Source organism: Notothenia rossii (assembly GCF_949606895.1).
Source record: "Notothenia rossii genome assembly, chromosome: 9".
In the NCBI taxonomy this organism is placed as follows: domain Eukaryota; kingdom Metazoa; phylum Chordata; class Actinopteri; order Perciformes; family Nototheniidae; genus Notothenia; species Notothenia rossii.
The window spans coordinates 38,817,093-38,828,750 of record NC_136907.1 but is presented as its reverse complement, the minus strand read 5'-3'; the positions used below and the strand labels follow the sequence as shown (position 1 = coordinate 38,828,750).

Sequence of the window (11,658 nt, the reverse complement as noted above, 5' to 3'; positions counted from 1 at the left end):
TCACAGCTTGGACAGAGTGGGGGAGGGGGAAGTGCTGCAGCTGCAAGTTGCAAGCTTAGTTTGCACCATGCTTTGCACACTTTGCAAACAGTATTATTAATGTTGCATTCACGGGGAATGGGAATTACACTTTCACTGTTTCTAGTTCAACATGAATGTGCAAGACTGCTAGAGTGCCTCATGTTGGAGTCATTATTTCTAGATTAAACATTGTTTTAAAATGTCTAAATACAATCAAGATTTTCATTAAAGGCCATGTAATGCATCTAACATAGGTGTTTTTTAACATGTAGTTTAGATATCACCAGAATTTTATTTTTTATTTTAAAGTTTGGTCATAATTAAATGACATAATATAAGTTAAAAACGATGTTGGTTCCGAAGTTTGCCGAGTACGCCCCCGATCACTCCCGAACGAGCGGTGACGTCACACGTGGCAAATATTGCCATTTGATAAAATCAGTCAGAATGGCAAGCAACGCGGCAACTTCAGACAGCGATAGCGATCATTCAAGCTCAGATTCGGTGGGTTATCTGGATTCAGTTACAGAAGTAGAGAGTGAACCAGCTAGCCTTTCACTTCAAGGCATCTTGCCTTATCAGTACGAGCCTCCTGCCCGGCAATCGAACAACGAGGCAGAAACTTGTGAAAGAGAAGCGGATTCCGCAGCCGGCGAGACTCGAGTCGGCAATACTGAATGGTAAATTCTGTTTTATTTCATTTGACCTGCACTAAATGTCGATCTTAATTTGTCATCTGTTCCTCACACGTCCGGCAGATATTGTTTTTTTTTTTTTTTTTTCATGTTATGTACAATATTCAGGTGTAGGCTACATGTCAATGCTGTGAAAGCATGCCCACTGCAGATGAATGTGTATGCTGCAGAGAGATCTGGCAGGTGATGGAACAAATAGACAGTTTGCAACCTACTGACCAGATAGAAGACACCGACGAGAAATCAAGGTGCATTATTAGCCACCCAGGCTTTAGAGAAGGCTGTCTCAGTGTGTGGACACCGAAAATAGCGTATCTTCAATACAAACAACAACACAGAGCAGTTGATGGCCCACTACACCAGTAAGTAAATATTGATTGACCCAACTGCCTATTGCAGCTTTGCTTTCATCTAATACTTTTAGTCGCTACAGATATGATGGTACACTTTTAAAGATACCATTAAACTCTTTCAAGCAATCAAAAACAGCTTGGCTTTTATGTTTTCTGTGTATGCAAGTTCAATGTATGCTTGGGAAAAGAAACAACTACACATGTGAGGAAATATATAAGAGGTCTATGATTATGTCAAGCAGTCATGTACAACCTCATATTTATTTTTTACAAGTAAAATAAAAATATCATGTTATAAGCCAATTTGTAAACATTGCTACTGTTAAATATGTTCTTTATTCTCGCGTCCAGGAGAGAAGCTTTAAAATGAGACTAAATGGAGTCTCTGAAAAGATTCAAATGGGATACTTTAATTAAAAAAAGGCGCGGTAGTGTTACAGACAGAATATTGTTCCGGCAGAAAACAGCTGTGATCTGGCTCTCCTGAGCAAGAAGAGAAGCGCAAATCCGTTCGGTGCTGTTATCTATATCCTCTGCTGGCTCCTCCCCGCCAGCCGGCTCGCCTCGCCTCTAATGTCCGTTATTGCATTTAAACAGAGGATTGGTACTTTTCACCTTCAACATATGCTTAACACGCCTTTTCTCCTCATATTCTCTTTCATCACTTTTCATGTATCACATTCTAAACGCTGTAATCAATACTCTAAAACAGGGGTTCCCAAACTTTTTCAGCATGAGACCCAAAACAGAAATGTTGTTAAGCGACCCAAGCTAAAAAAATGTCATGATTTTCCATAATATCTACAGTTATAAACAAAGAATGCAACACACCATGAATTTAAAATGTAAATGAAAATATTTATTTAATTATAAAAGTGCATTGCAGCAATTAGGTTTCTCACCATAACAACCTTCCCTTTGAGCTTGCCCAGAAAAAAATAAGGATCAAAGCAGAAAGACGAAACATGGGACGAGCAGTCAAGTATATACAGTAGGCCTACACATTTCAATTATCAAAAGTGCAATATTAAGTTTGTCGCTAGCTCAAAAACTATGTACACACCATTTTAAACTATTTTAAATGAACAAAGAACAAACATGTTGTAAACAGAAAGGGACAAAACACTAACTGAAGTGCAGTGAAGTGTATTCAGTTAATCACAGGTGAAACCAAATTTAAATGATCAGAAGTGCAACATTAAGTTTGTCACTAGATCAAAAACTATGTACACACATTTTTTCTAAACACTTTTAAATGATCAGAGCTGTATTACAACACTCAGAGACAAATAAACTCCAACACTTGGCAACTGATTAATTTTTTTTTTTGTGGAGGCTGACTTGATAGGATGCCCTCAGTGCCCCTCGGTTCCCTTTTGAATGCCTGAAAATAACAGAGAAGATATTATCATTAACATTGCTGGGTTATTGGGTGATTTTTAATACCAGCCGGCGTAAGCTGTATACCCAATGTGGACCTGGCAACAGCATTTATAGCGCATTACATTACATGTTACTTGTTAGACACTTTTATCCAAAGCTACTACATACTCAATAGGCTACTGTGGGGAATCCCCACGGAGGGATTTTGACAGTGTTGTTGCACAAAAGACCCAAGCGCGCACAGAAGAACACTTGCTTCACTTGCTAAGCTAGCTTGTTAGCTTAATTGGCTAACGCGTAATACGTCGCGTAACACTTCTTCCGATAATCTAACTCACTTATCTCCAAGTCGGTTTGTGTCCAACTCTGCCTGGGCCCATAACCTGTTAAGCTTGGGTGCACATGAATCGCGTATGAACAATAAGTAAATCAGACTCGGTATTCTCTTCAGCATGTCTCCGGTAAGTTTATTCACAGACTGACAACAGTCAACGTAGTGACGTCACATTAGGACGTACCCTCATACAAGAACAGAATAACAGTGCGACTGCTACCGTAGTACACAGACTAAGGGCGTCATCAAATAATAATATTTAACACCCCCACTCGCTCTTAGCTTACTGGGTTACCTGAGAACAAAACAAAATAAGGCTTCTTTTTCTTTTACCTTAACTATGTTAACTCTTTGCCCTTCTAGGTGCCAAACATATCCTGAGCAAACCTCTTTAGCTTTATTTTGGTGGCTGGTTTTGTCATCACATCAGCGATCATTTGCTCAGTAGGACAGTATTCCAAAATTACCTTTCCACTATTTACAGTCTCCCTTATGAAATGGTACTTAATATCAATGTGCTTGCACCTTTGCCTGTTTACTGGGTTTCTGGCTAGTGCTATAGTACCTTGGTTGTCTTCGCACACCTTTGTTTGTGCATATTTGTATTTGTCTATACCTCTGAGTAATTGTTCTAAGTAGATGTATTCCTGTATGGCTGATGCTAAGGCCATGTACTCTGCCTCGCAGGTAGATAGTGCAACCGTAGGTTGTTTCCTTGCCTTCCATGAGATCAAGGAGCTTCCTTCACTGAGACTGGCACAATATCCTGATGTACTACGTCTGTCTGTTACGTCTGATGCCCAGTCAGCATCACTGTACACTCTCAGACCTAGTCTATCTGTGTCATTTCTCTTAAAGCATAACCCCTGTTGTAATTCCCTCAGTACAGACGACAGCAACGAGTTTTTAATTTACTGGCAGGATTTATTTGGTTCATCCAGACCGTGAAAACTGTAATCAAAAAACATAATACACAAATACAATAATCACTAGTCAAAATAATAACAAAACATACAGTAATATCCCAACATTGTCCTGGTAATGTCGTCACTTTCAATTAGGCTACTGTATACACAATACACTTTGGTTACATATAATTCAACAAAACACAAAGACCAATCTAACTAAGCCCAACATGTGTTAGCCCTTAGCTGTATAAAAACAATTTAATACAAACAAGAACAGAAAACACACACAAAAAACGTCAGCAAAATATACCTTAGTAGCTGCATTGCATGAGGAAAATTGTGTAGCTTGGTATTACTCTGTACGATTGTTTATCTTGATGCTAAGAGCTATTTTGCAGATGCATCAGCACTGAAAAACATGTACTAAATCAGCGGACTTTTCGGATGAGTGTTACGCTAAAGTATGTCCTGACGGAAACAGGCGATATAAAAACAAAGGTTCCGCCTTAGAGAACTTTGGTTCCTACCAAAATAAATAACTCAGAAATACTGCGCTGACTGACACAGAGGCAGTTACACCTGTTCTGCTGTACCTTTAAGGTATCTGAACACATGTTTTACTGTGTTCCAGTGCTCTTCAGTTGGTTCAGCAAAGTGCTGAGATAGTTTACTGACCACAAAACATATATCTGGTCGAGTGCATGTGGACAAGTAGATTAAACTTCCTACTGCCTCCCTGTACTTTCTTGGCTCTTTAATGTTTTCAGCGTCTGCTGTGTATTCTAGTTTTGGCTCACATGGTGTGTCTCTGGACTTGCAATCCTGCATTTCAAATCTCTCCAGTATTTTGCTCACATATCTCTTTTGAGACATTTTGACTTGACCTTCTGTTTGCTCAAAATCTATACCTAAGAAATATTTCAACTTTCCCAGGTTTTTCATTTTGAACCTTTCAGTGAGCATCCCCTTTACACTTTCCAATACACCCTCGTTGCTGGCTGCTATAATGAGATCGTCAACCCATATTATTAGGATTACCTTTTCGCTGTGCTTTTCTCTTGTATACACACAGTGATCAGCGGGGTTTTGTACAAAACCATTTTCAGTCAAACATGTATGTAACATAGCATTCCAGTTTCTGCCTGACTGCTTTAAACCATAGAGAGATTTGTGCAACTTGCATACTAACTCTTCACCTGTTTTTGACTGTTTCTCATAACCTTCTGGTTGTGTCATATATATTTCACAATCAATGGGTGCATGTAAATAGGCTGTTTTAACATCCATTTGGTGTAAGATTAAGTTCTCCTGTGCTGCCTTTTGCATGAGTACTCTTACACTTGTCATATCAGCTGTGGGTGAGAATGTCTCATCATAGTCGATTCCTGGTTTCTGACTGTAGCCTTTAGCTACAAATCGCGCCTTGTACTTGTCTGACCCATCAATGTCACTCTTGAGTGCGTAGACCCATCTACCCCCCACTGCCCGTTTGCCTGGTGGCAATTGGGTGAGGTTGAAGGTCTCGTTCTCCTCCAGTGATCTCATCTCCTCGTTCATGGCATTTTTCCACTGCCTTGATTTGGGTGAGGCTATGGCGTCCTGGAAGGTTTGAGGAATGTCGCATACTGCTCTGTAACAAAAATCCATGCATGTTTGCAGTTTGTCCTCCGTATCGTCAGTCTCAAACTCCTGTAGGTGAGCTGGTCTCCTCCTGGTTCTGGGTGGGTTTTTTCTGTTTGGAGTCTCGGTGACTTTACCCGGCTGTGTACGTTCAGTCTGTTCAGGTAAAGTCCCAGAAGCACCACTTTGAGTATCTTGACCTGGCACATTTCCCACATCACATTCATCAACAACATTTTCATCGCTGTCCTTGACCCTGGGATGTACATCACTATCACCATATTCATTGTATGACTCTGGTGTTTGTGTTTCCTTTTCTTTATCCCCCTTTGTTGTGAATTTTACCAATCTGTGCTTTTGGACCCTCTCTGTGTCTGGATAATACACCAGGTAAGCTGGGCTATTTTTATCATAGCCTATGAAAACACCTTGCTCACACCTAGGGTCGAGCTTTCCCTTCTCTTGTTTGTAAGCAAAACACACTGACCCAAATTTCTGAAGTTTGGATATATTTGGTTCTTTGCCTGTGAACAGCTCGTATGGCGTTTTCTTTGTGCGCCTACTGTAACACCTGTTCCTTACATAAGCTGCTGTCTGTATGGCGTAGTTCCATAGTTTATTTGGTAACTTGCTTTCTATCAGTAAGCATCTGCCCATATCATAGAGAGTTCGCCAACCTCTCTCTGCTGTACCATTTTGGTGGGGTGAATAGGGTGCAGACGTCTCGTGTCTAATCCTATTTTTGGTTAACAGTGCCTGGAAGTCTCGGCTTGTAAACTCAGTGCCGTTATCTGAATGGATACACTTAACTTCTCCGTAAGGTGCTATGTCTGCTAAGAACCTTTCTGTGGCCTGCACTGTATCACTCTTGGACCTTAGAAAATACACAAAAATAGTACCAGAGTAGTCGTCTGTAAAAGACTGTGTATATCTGTGCCCTTCTATGCTTGATGTTGACATGGGACCGGCTAAGTCTGTGTGGACTAGTTCTAAGGGCATCTTAGCCTTTTTGTCTGGCTCCCTATTTCTCGTTTGGGTGAACTTGCCCTGTGTACACACTTCACACAACTGAGCTGGTTTGACTGCACTTCCTCTTATCTCCATGCCTTTCACTACACCTTGTAAATTTTGTACATCTTCGTAATTGCAATGACCCAAAATGTCATGCCAAGTTTGCATGTCGTGACACCCTTTACATTGGTCAACATTCCCCTCAACAGTTGGTAAGTAATACAAATTTACACTTTCATGGATGTCAAACCTGCTGCCGTCTTTGGTAACCATGTGACTGTCCCCTTTCTTGAAGGTGATTGTCGCCCCTCCGTTTGTTGCTCTTGCCACCGAAAAGATGTCATGTGGGTATGAGGGCATGTACAGTGCATCCCGTAGCTGTGCTCTGTGTTGTCGTCCGGCGTCGTCTAATAGACATATCACCGCCGTTCCTCTTCTCTGTGCTGTTCCATTGCACTTGGTCCCGTCAGCTAACTCCACTGAATGAGACTCGGGCTGGAATTAATCGTCGAAGCTTTTAAACTTTCCGATGTTGTTCACGATGTGGGATGTCGCTCCTGCGTCCACCATGATGCCTTTCATCTTCACGTTGTCTGGTGGTTTCCCGCTCTTTGTGTGCTTGGCCTTGAAGAGATGGTCTTGGTCGCCATTCTGTTCCTCTGCGACTTTTCTGGCACCATCTTCTCCCCCCTTTTTCTTACAGAGTGATTCATCGTGTGTATTCCTTTTGCAGTAACCGCACCACACTTTTCGAAAACATTTTCTTGATATGTGTCCTTTTATTCCACACTTGTAGCACGTCACATTGGCATCTTCATCTCTTCTGTTGCTAGCGTGCGTCTTGGTGCCTCGGCCTTGCCTTGCACATGTTTTCATCACATTATCTGTGGATTCTGCTGTGTTCATTTTCTCCGACTCTTCATAGACCCTTAATCTTCTTCTAAAGTCTGTGAACGTAACGTTATCTTCGTTCTGTGTTACATGGACGGCGAATGGCTTGAAGGAGTCTGGTAACCCATTTAGTATCATGGCTATGGTCAGTCCATCACTCATGGTCTCGCCTGCATCTCTCAGGGCTGTAATCACGTTCTCTGCCCTTATCATGTAGTCGGTAACACTCTCGTTGTCTGCCATGTGCAGCCTCGTTAACGACGTGTATAAGTTTATTATCCTCGGCTTGCTTTTCCCTGAATAATGTTCTTTCAGTATTTTCAGAGCCTTCCTGCCGTCATCTGCGGCCTCATGTCTTATTAGCGACAGGCTCTTATCATCTATCAGCCTTATTAGCTCAGCATAGCAATCAGCATTCTTCCTTCTATCTGCATCTAGCTGTTCTTGATCAGCACCGGTGGGCTCATGTAAGATAGTCTCTTTTAGCCTCAGAGTATGTAAGCAGCCTAGGAATCTTGTTTCCCAAAGGTCATACTTATCTTCACATCCTTTGAATAAGAGCTGCGGTGCCAGGAGACCTGTTGCTCTGCTTGCCATTTTTGCGCGCCAACTTTACCGCGAGGGCTACTAGCTTGCTAATATACTTCACTTGCTAAGCTAGCTTGTTAGCTTAATTGGCTAACGCGTAATACGTCGCGTAACACTTCTTCCGATAATCTAACTCACTTATCTCCAAGTCGGTTTGTGTCCAACTCTGCCTGGGCCCATAACCTGTTAAGCTTGGGTGCACATGAATCGCGTATGAACAATAAGTAAATCAGACTCGGTATTCTCTTCAGCATGTCTCCGGTAAGTTTATTCACAGACTGACAACAGTCAACGTAGTGACGTCACATTAGGACGTACCTTCATACAAGAACAGAATAACAGTGCAACTGCTACCGTAGTACACAGACTAAGGGCGTCATCAAATAATAATATTTAACAAGACATTTCACGAGCGCACAGAAACAGCCTGAGTGCAAGGAGAAGGTTTTAAACTGGAACACAGGAAACCTGTAAGCGCAGCAATATATCTGAGTGCAAGCGTACAGTTTGAGCAGAAGCAGAGCAAATCTAAGCGCAAGCAGGCACTATTTGAGTGTGAGGACAGGGTTTGAGGGAAATAAATACATATTCTGAACGTGAAATCAATAAAGTATGCTCTCAAATTTAAAGACCACGCTCTCGAATAAAGATAGGGAATAACCCCCATATGTATTCCTATGTGCATCACACTGCAGCAGTCACGTCCGTGCGGCTGATATTTTCTCTCGCTTTCCTTCTCATACTGCCTGTCACTTTCCCTCTAATCTTCCTGTGGTTATTGTTTTTGAAACACCGCTCTGTGCCGCTGCAGAATGTAGTGGACTCGCGGGAGCGAGTAGAGGACGCGCGAGAGCGCGCAGCTGGCGGTCCGCTCCGGGGCTCAGTCGACATTTCATCCAACTTTGCATTAACGAAACAATTTCACAACAGACCCTGACAAACTCACAAAAACACAAAACAAATGATTAAAATAAGTGACTTACTTTTCCGCCGTCAAAACACTGCTTCTTGAAAGACTCTTCTTTGCAGATGAAAAAATCCTTCGATTTGTCCCTGCAGAGGATGTTTTGTTTGGAGATGCAGGTCCAATTTATTCATTTTCAAGCTTTCGTTACTGAGCACCTCTCCACATAAAACACACTGAGGCCGCTCCTCTCCATTTCTAACAGCTTTTGTGAAGCCAACGTTTAAAAACTCCTCTTTGTATCATCTTTTTGCCATCATGTACGATCAGGATTAATCAACAGACAATAAACGGACAGCGCGAAAACTTTCGCGGGGGACGCGTCAGAGCTGATACAAATACAATCTTTTATTTTTAGTTTATTTGTATTTAGAAAATTAAATCATTCAATATACAATGCTATATTGCATAATTTCATTTTCAAAATAAAAAATAAAATAAAAAAATTATAAAAAAAAAATCTTTGCAACGCAGCCATCAGCTCTGACGCTGCGTGTGTGGAGCAATGCATTTAACTGGCGACCCAATCAAAAGGGGTCCGCGACCCATTTTCGACCCTGGGTTTGGGAAAGGCTGCTCTAAAACATACAGAAAATGCTTCACAGCTGGTTTGGTTTCCGGTCATTCCGGGTGTTGTCACATGCTACTCTCGTCTGTAAACAATAGTGTATTCAAATAAACTGTACTTTCATTTAATATTCAGCATGGTAGTATCTCGACATCTATAGTTGTAGTGTTAAATCAGTAGGTTTCGGTTTTCACCACACCACGTCATTTCGCTACTCAATTCACCTCTTTAGGAAATCGTATATTAGCCACATGCTAAATGCTAACCGTAGATGAAGGATTTTCAGAATAAAAGCTTAACTGCTTGTGCACAAGAATTTCTGGTTTTTCAGTATAAAAGAGCATTTAACTTGACAGTATGTTTAAGCTACATTATACCATCAAAACAATGATTTTACATTTCTAACAGTCCCTCCTTACACACCTAAAAGGTGTGTATAATACTGAAATCAATGAGTTCTTCATCTGAACTTCGCATAGTACATATCTCATATTACAAACATGCAATCTAAATGGAATGGTTCAACAGGCTTAACTTTAAAGAAATACAAAATAAATTATTTGCCTGTGCTCAAACCTAAAAGTTTTCCCTTGTGTATAACTTCTAGTGTTTGCATTCAATATCATTCTTCAAAATAGCAGCAATGGCTTGGTGTCAGAACATTTCTTCCTCCCTCCTTTCACAGAAACCGTTCTCATACCACGCTCAGTGTTAAGGCACTTGTTTTTACAAAGTGAAAAGAAACAAACCATTTTAGACTAGCAATGATTTATACAACATGAAATCTACCATATTAGAATAGTATAACATGATAAAGTCAAATAAAATGGACTATCTTAGAATAGTGTAAAATTAATTGGAATAATAAAAATAAACTACCTTGGAATAGTATGAAGTAAATTGAAATGGATTCACTCCATTTTAGCATTTTAATTTTGCTCACTTCTTCACATGATATCATTTAAAGAATCACATCGGCTGGACATTCATTGATCAATCTCATCTCCGAACATCCATATCATTTAAACTAACTCATCATTGTCATCAACATCTGTATACGGGGGTTGGTCGTCTTGTTCTGCTAGCATTTGTAACTGTCTCCTCATGAGAAATGTACCCTCCCTCTTTTCATACCATTTAAGGTATGAAAGTAATATGTTCTCTAGAAGGGGCCGTTGTGCGTTCTACTCTGGGGTACGGCATTCTAGACAGTCATTTCTGGGAGAAGATTTTGGTCAGTTACAACAGTTGTAGAATTTCATCACTTAAAAGTTCCTACTCAGTAACGTTGGGTGGTCTGTTCTAATGCAGTGATAAAGTCCCTGAATTGGTGTGAAAACTCGTGGAATATCAATAACTCATTATACTAATTTATTTTCAATTCTGGTCTGCTTAAATAGCTATGCTAACCCCTTTTACAGTGTGTGGAACCTTGGGTGCCCGAGCATGTGATAATTACTTCCTCCTTTAACAAGGATTTTAAAAACAGAAGTCGTTTCATTAATGGTTTGTAGTTTAATTCAGGAATTTACACTTATGGCAGATATGTTTCTCCTTTAAATAACATCTCTAAATGTCAGGTCATCCCTGATTAAATGGTGTCTTTTAAAACTCATACTCTGGTGCCGTGCGCTCCCTGTGAAGCTGCAAGTAAGATTTAAAACATCTGCAGGGTGGGTTGAGCGACCCCTTCTCCCTGAACGATATTTGTTGTAACAAATATGCACCATCACAATGAGTGGCCCTGCATGTATTACTCCCAACTACATTAGTTTTTAAAAAATTCAACTTTGCTATCGCTCTTTGCCCAGTGTCTTTTTAAAACTCTACATCTTGGACGACAAACAAATGTTATTTCCTCCTTAACAGTTATCCTGTGGTAATAACCATGCTACAATCAATACTTTAGATTGGAATACTATCTTTGGCTTGGTACTAGCTCTACCTGTAACATTTTCCACACAAATAAAGATTTGTCTGCTTTTATAGAGTGGTTACTAAAACCATCCCTTTAAACTGTAGGTCTATACTGTAACAAATTAAATCTTCCCCGAATTCACACATGAATAAAAATCTCTTAAAGAATAATTTGTTCATATGATGAAAAGGTTGAATAATATGTTCTACCCTCAGTGTGTTTTTAGGGTTATTTAATAGTTTCCTCTTTATAAATTCACCAATTGATTAATTCATGGCTAATAAATATTTTTCTTTACGTATTTCTCGTTGGTGAATAAGTGTGTTTATGTGTAAACTCACTCACTCCCGTTTTCCTTCTCTCCCCCTCTGGTTGTCAAGCCACGACCCCCTCACGTTCTGCCG

The 11,658-nt window shown here is 40.4% G+C and overlaps 1 long non-coding RNA gene across 1 annotated transcript; it reads right to left on the bottom strand.

The window, feature by feature from the left end:
* Positions 1-1,906: 1,906 nt before the first annotated feature.
* On the bottom strand, positions 1,907-4,267 carry LOC307020919. The gene is made up of 2 exons (XR_013803010.1): positions 2,791-4,267; positions 1,907-2,453 (listed from the first exon to the last, which is right to left on the bottom strand). It is a non-coding gene; the product is annotated as an uncharacterized lncRNA (long non-coding RNA).
* Between the last annotated feature and the right edge of the window lie 7,391 nt (positions 4,268-11,658).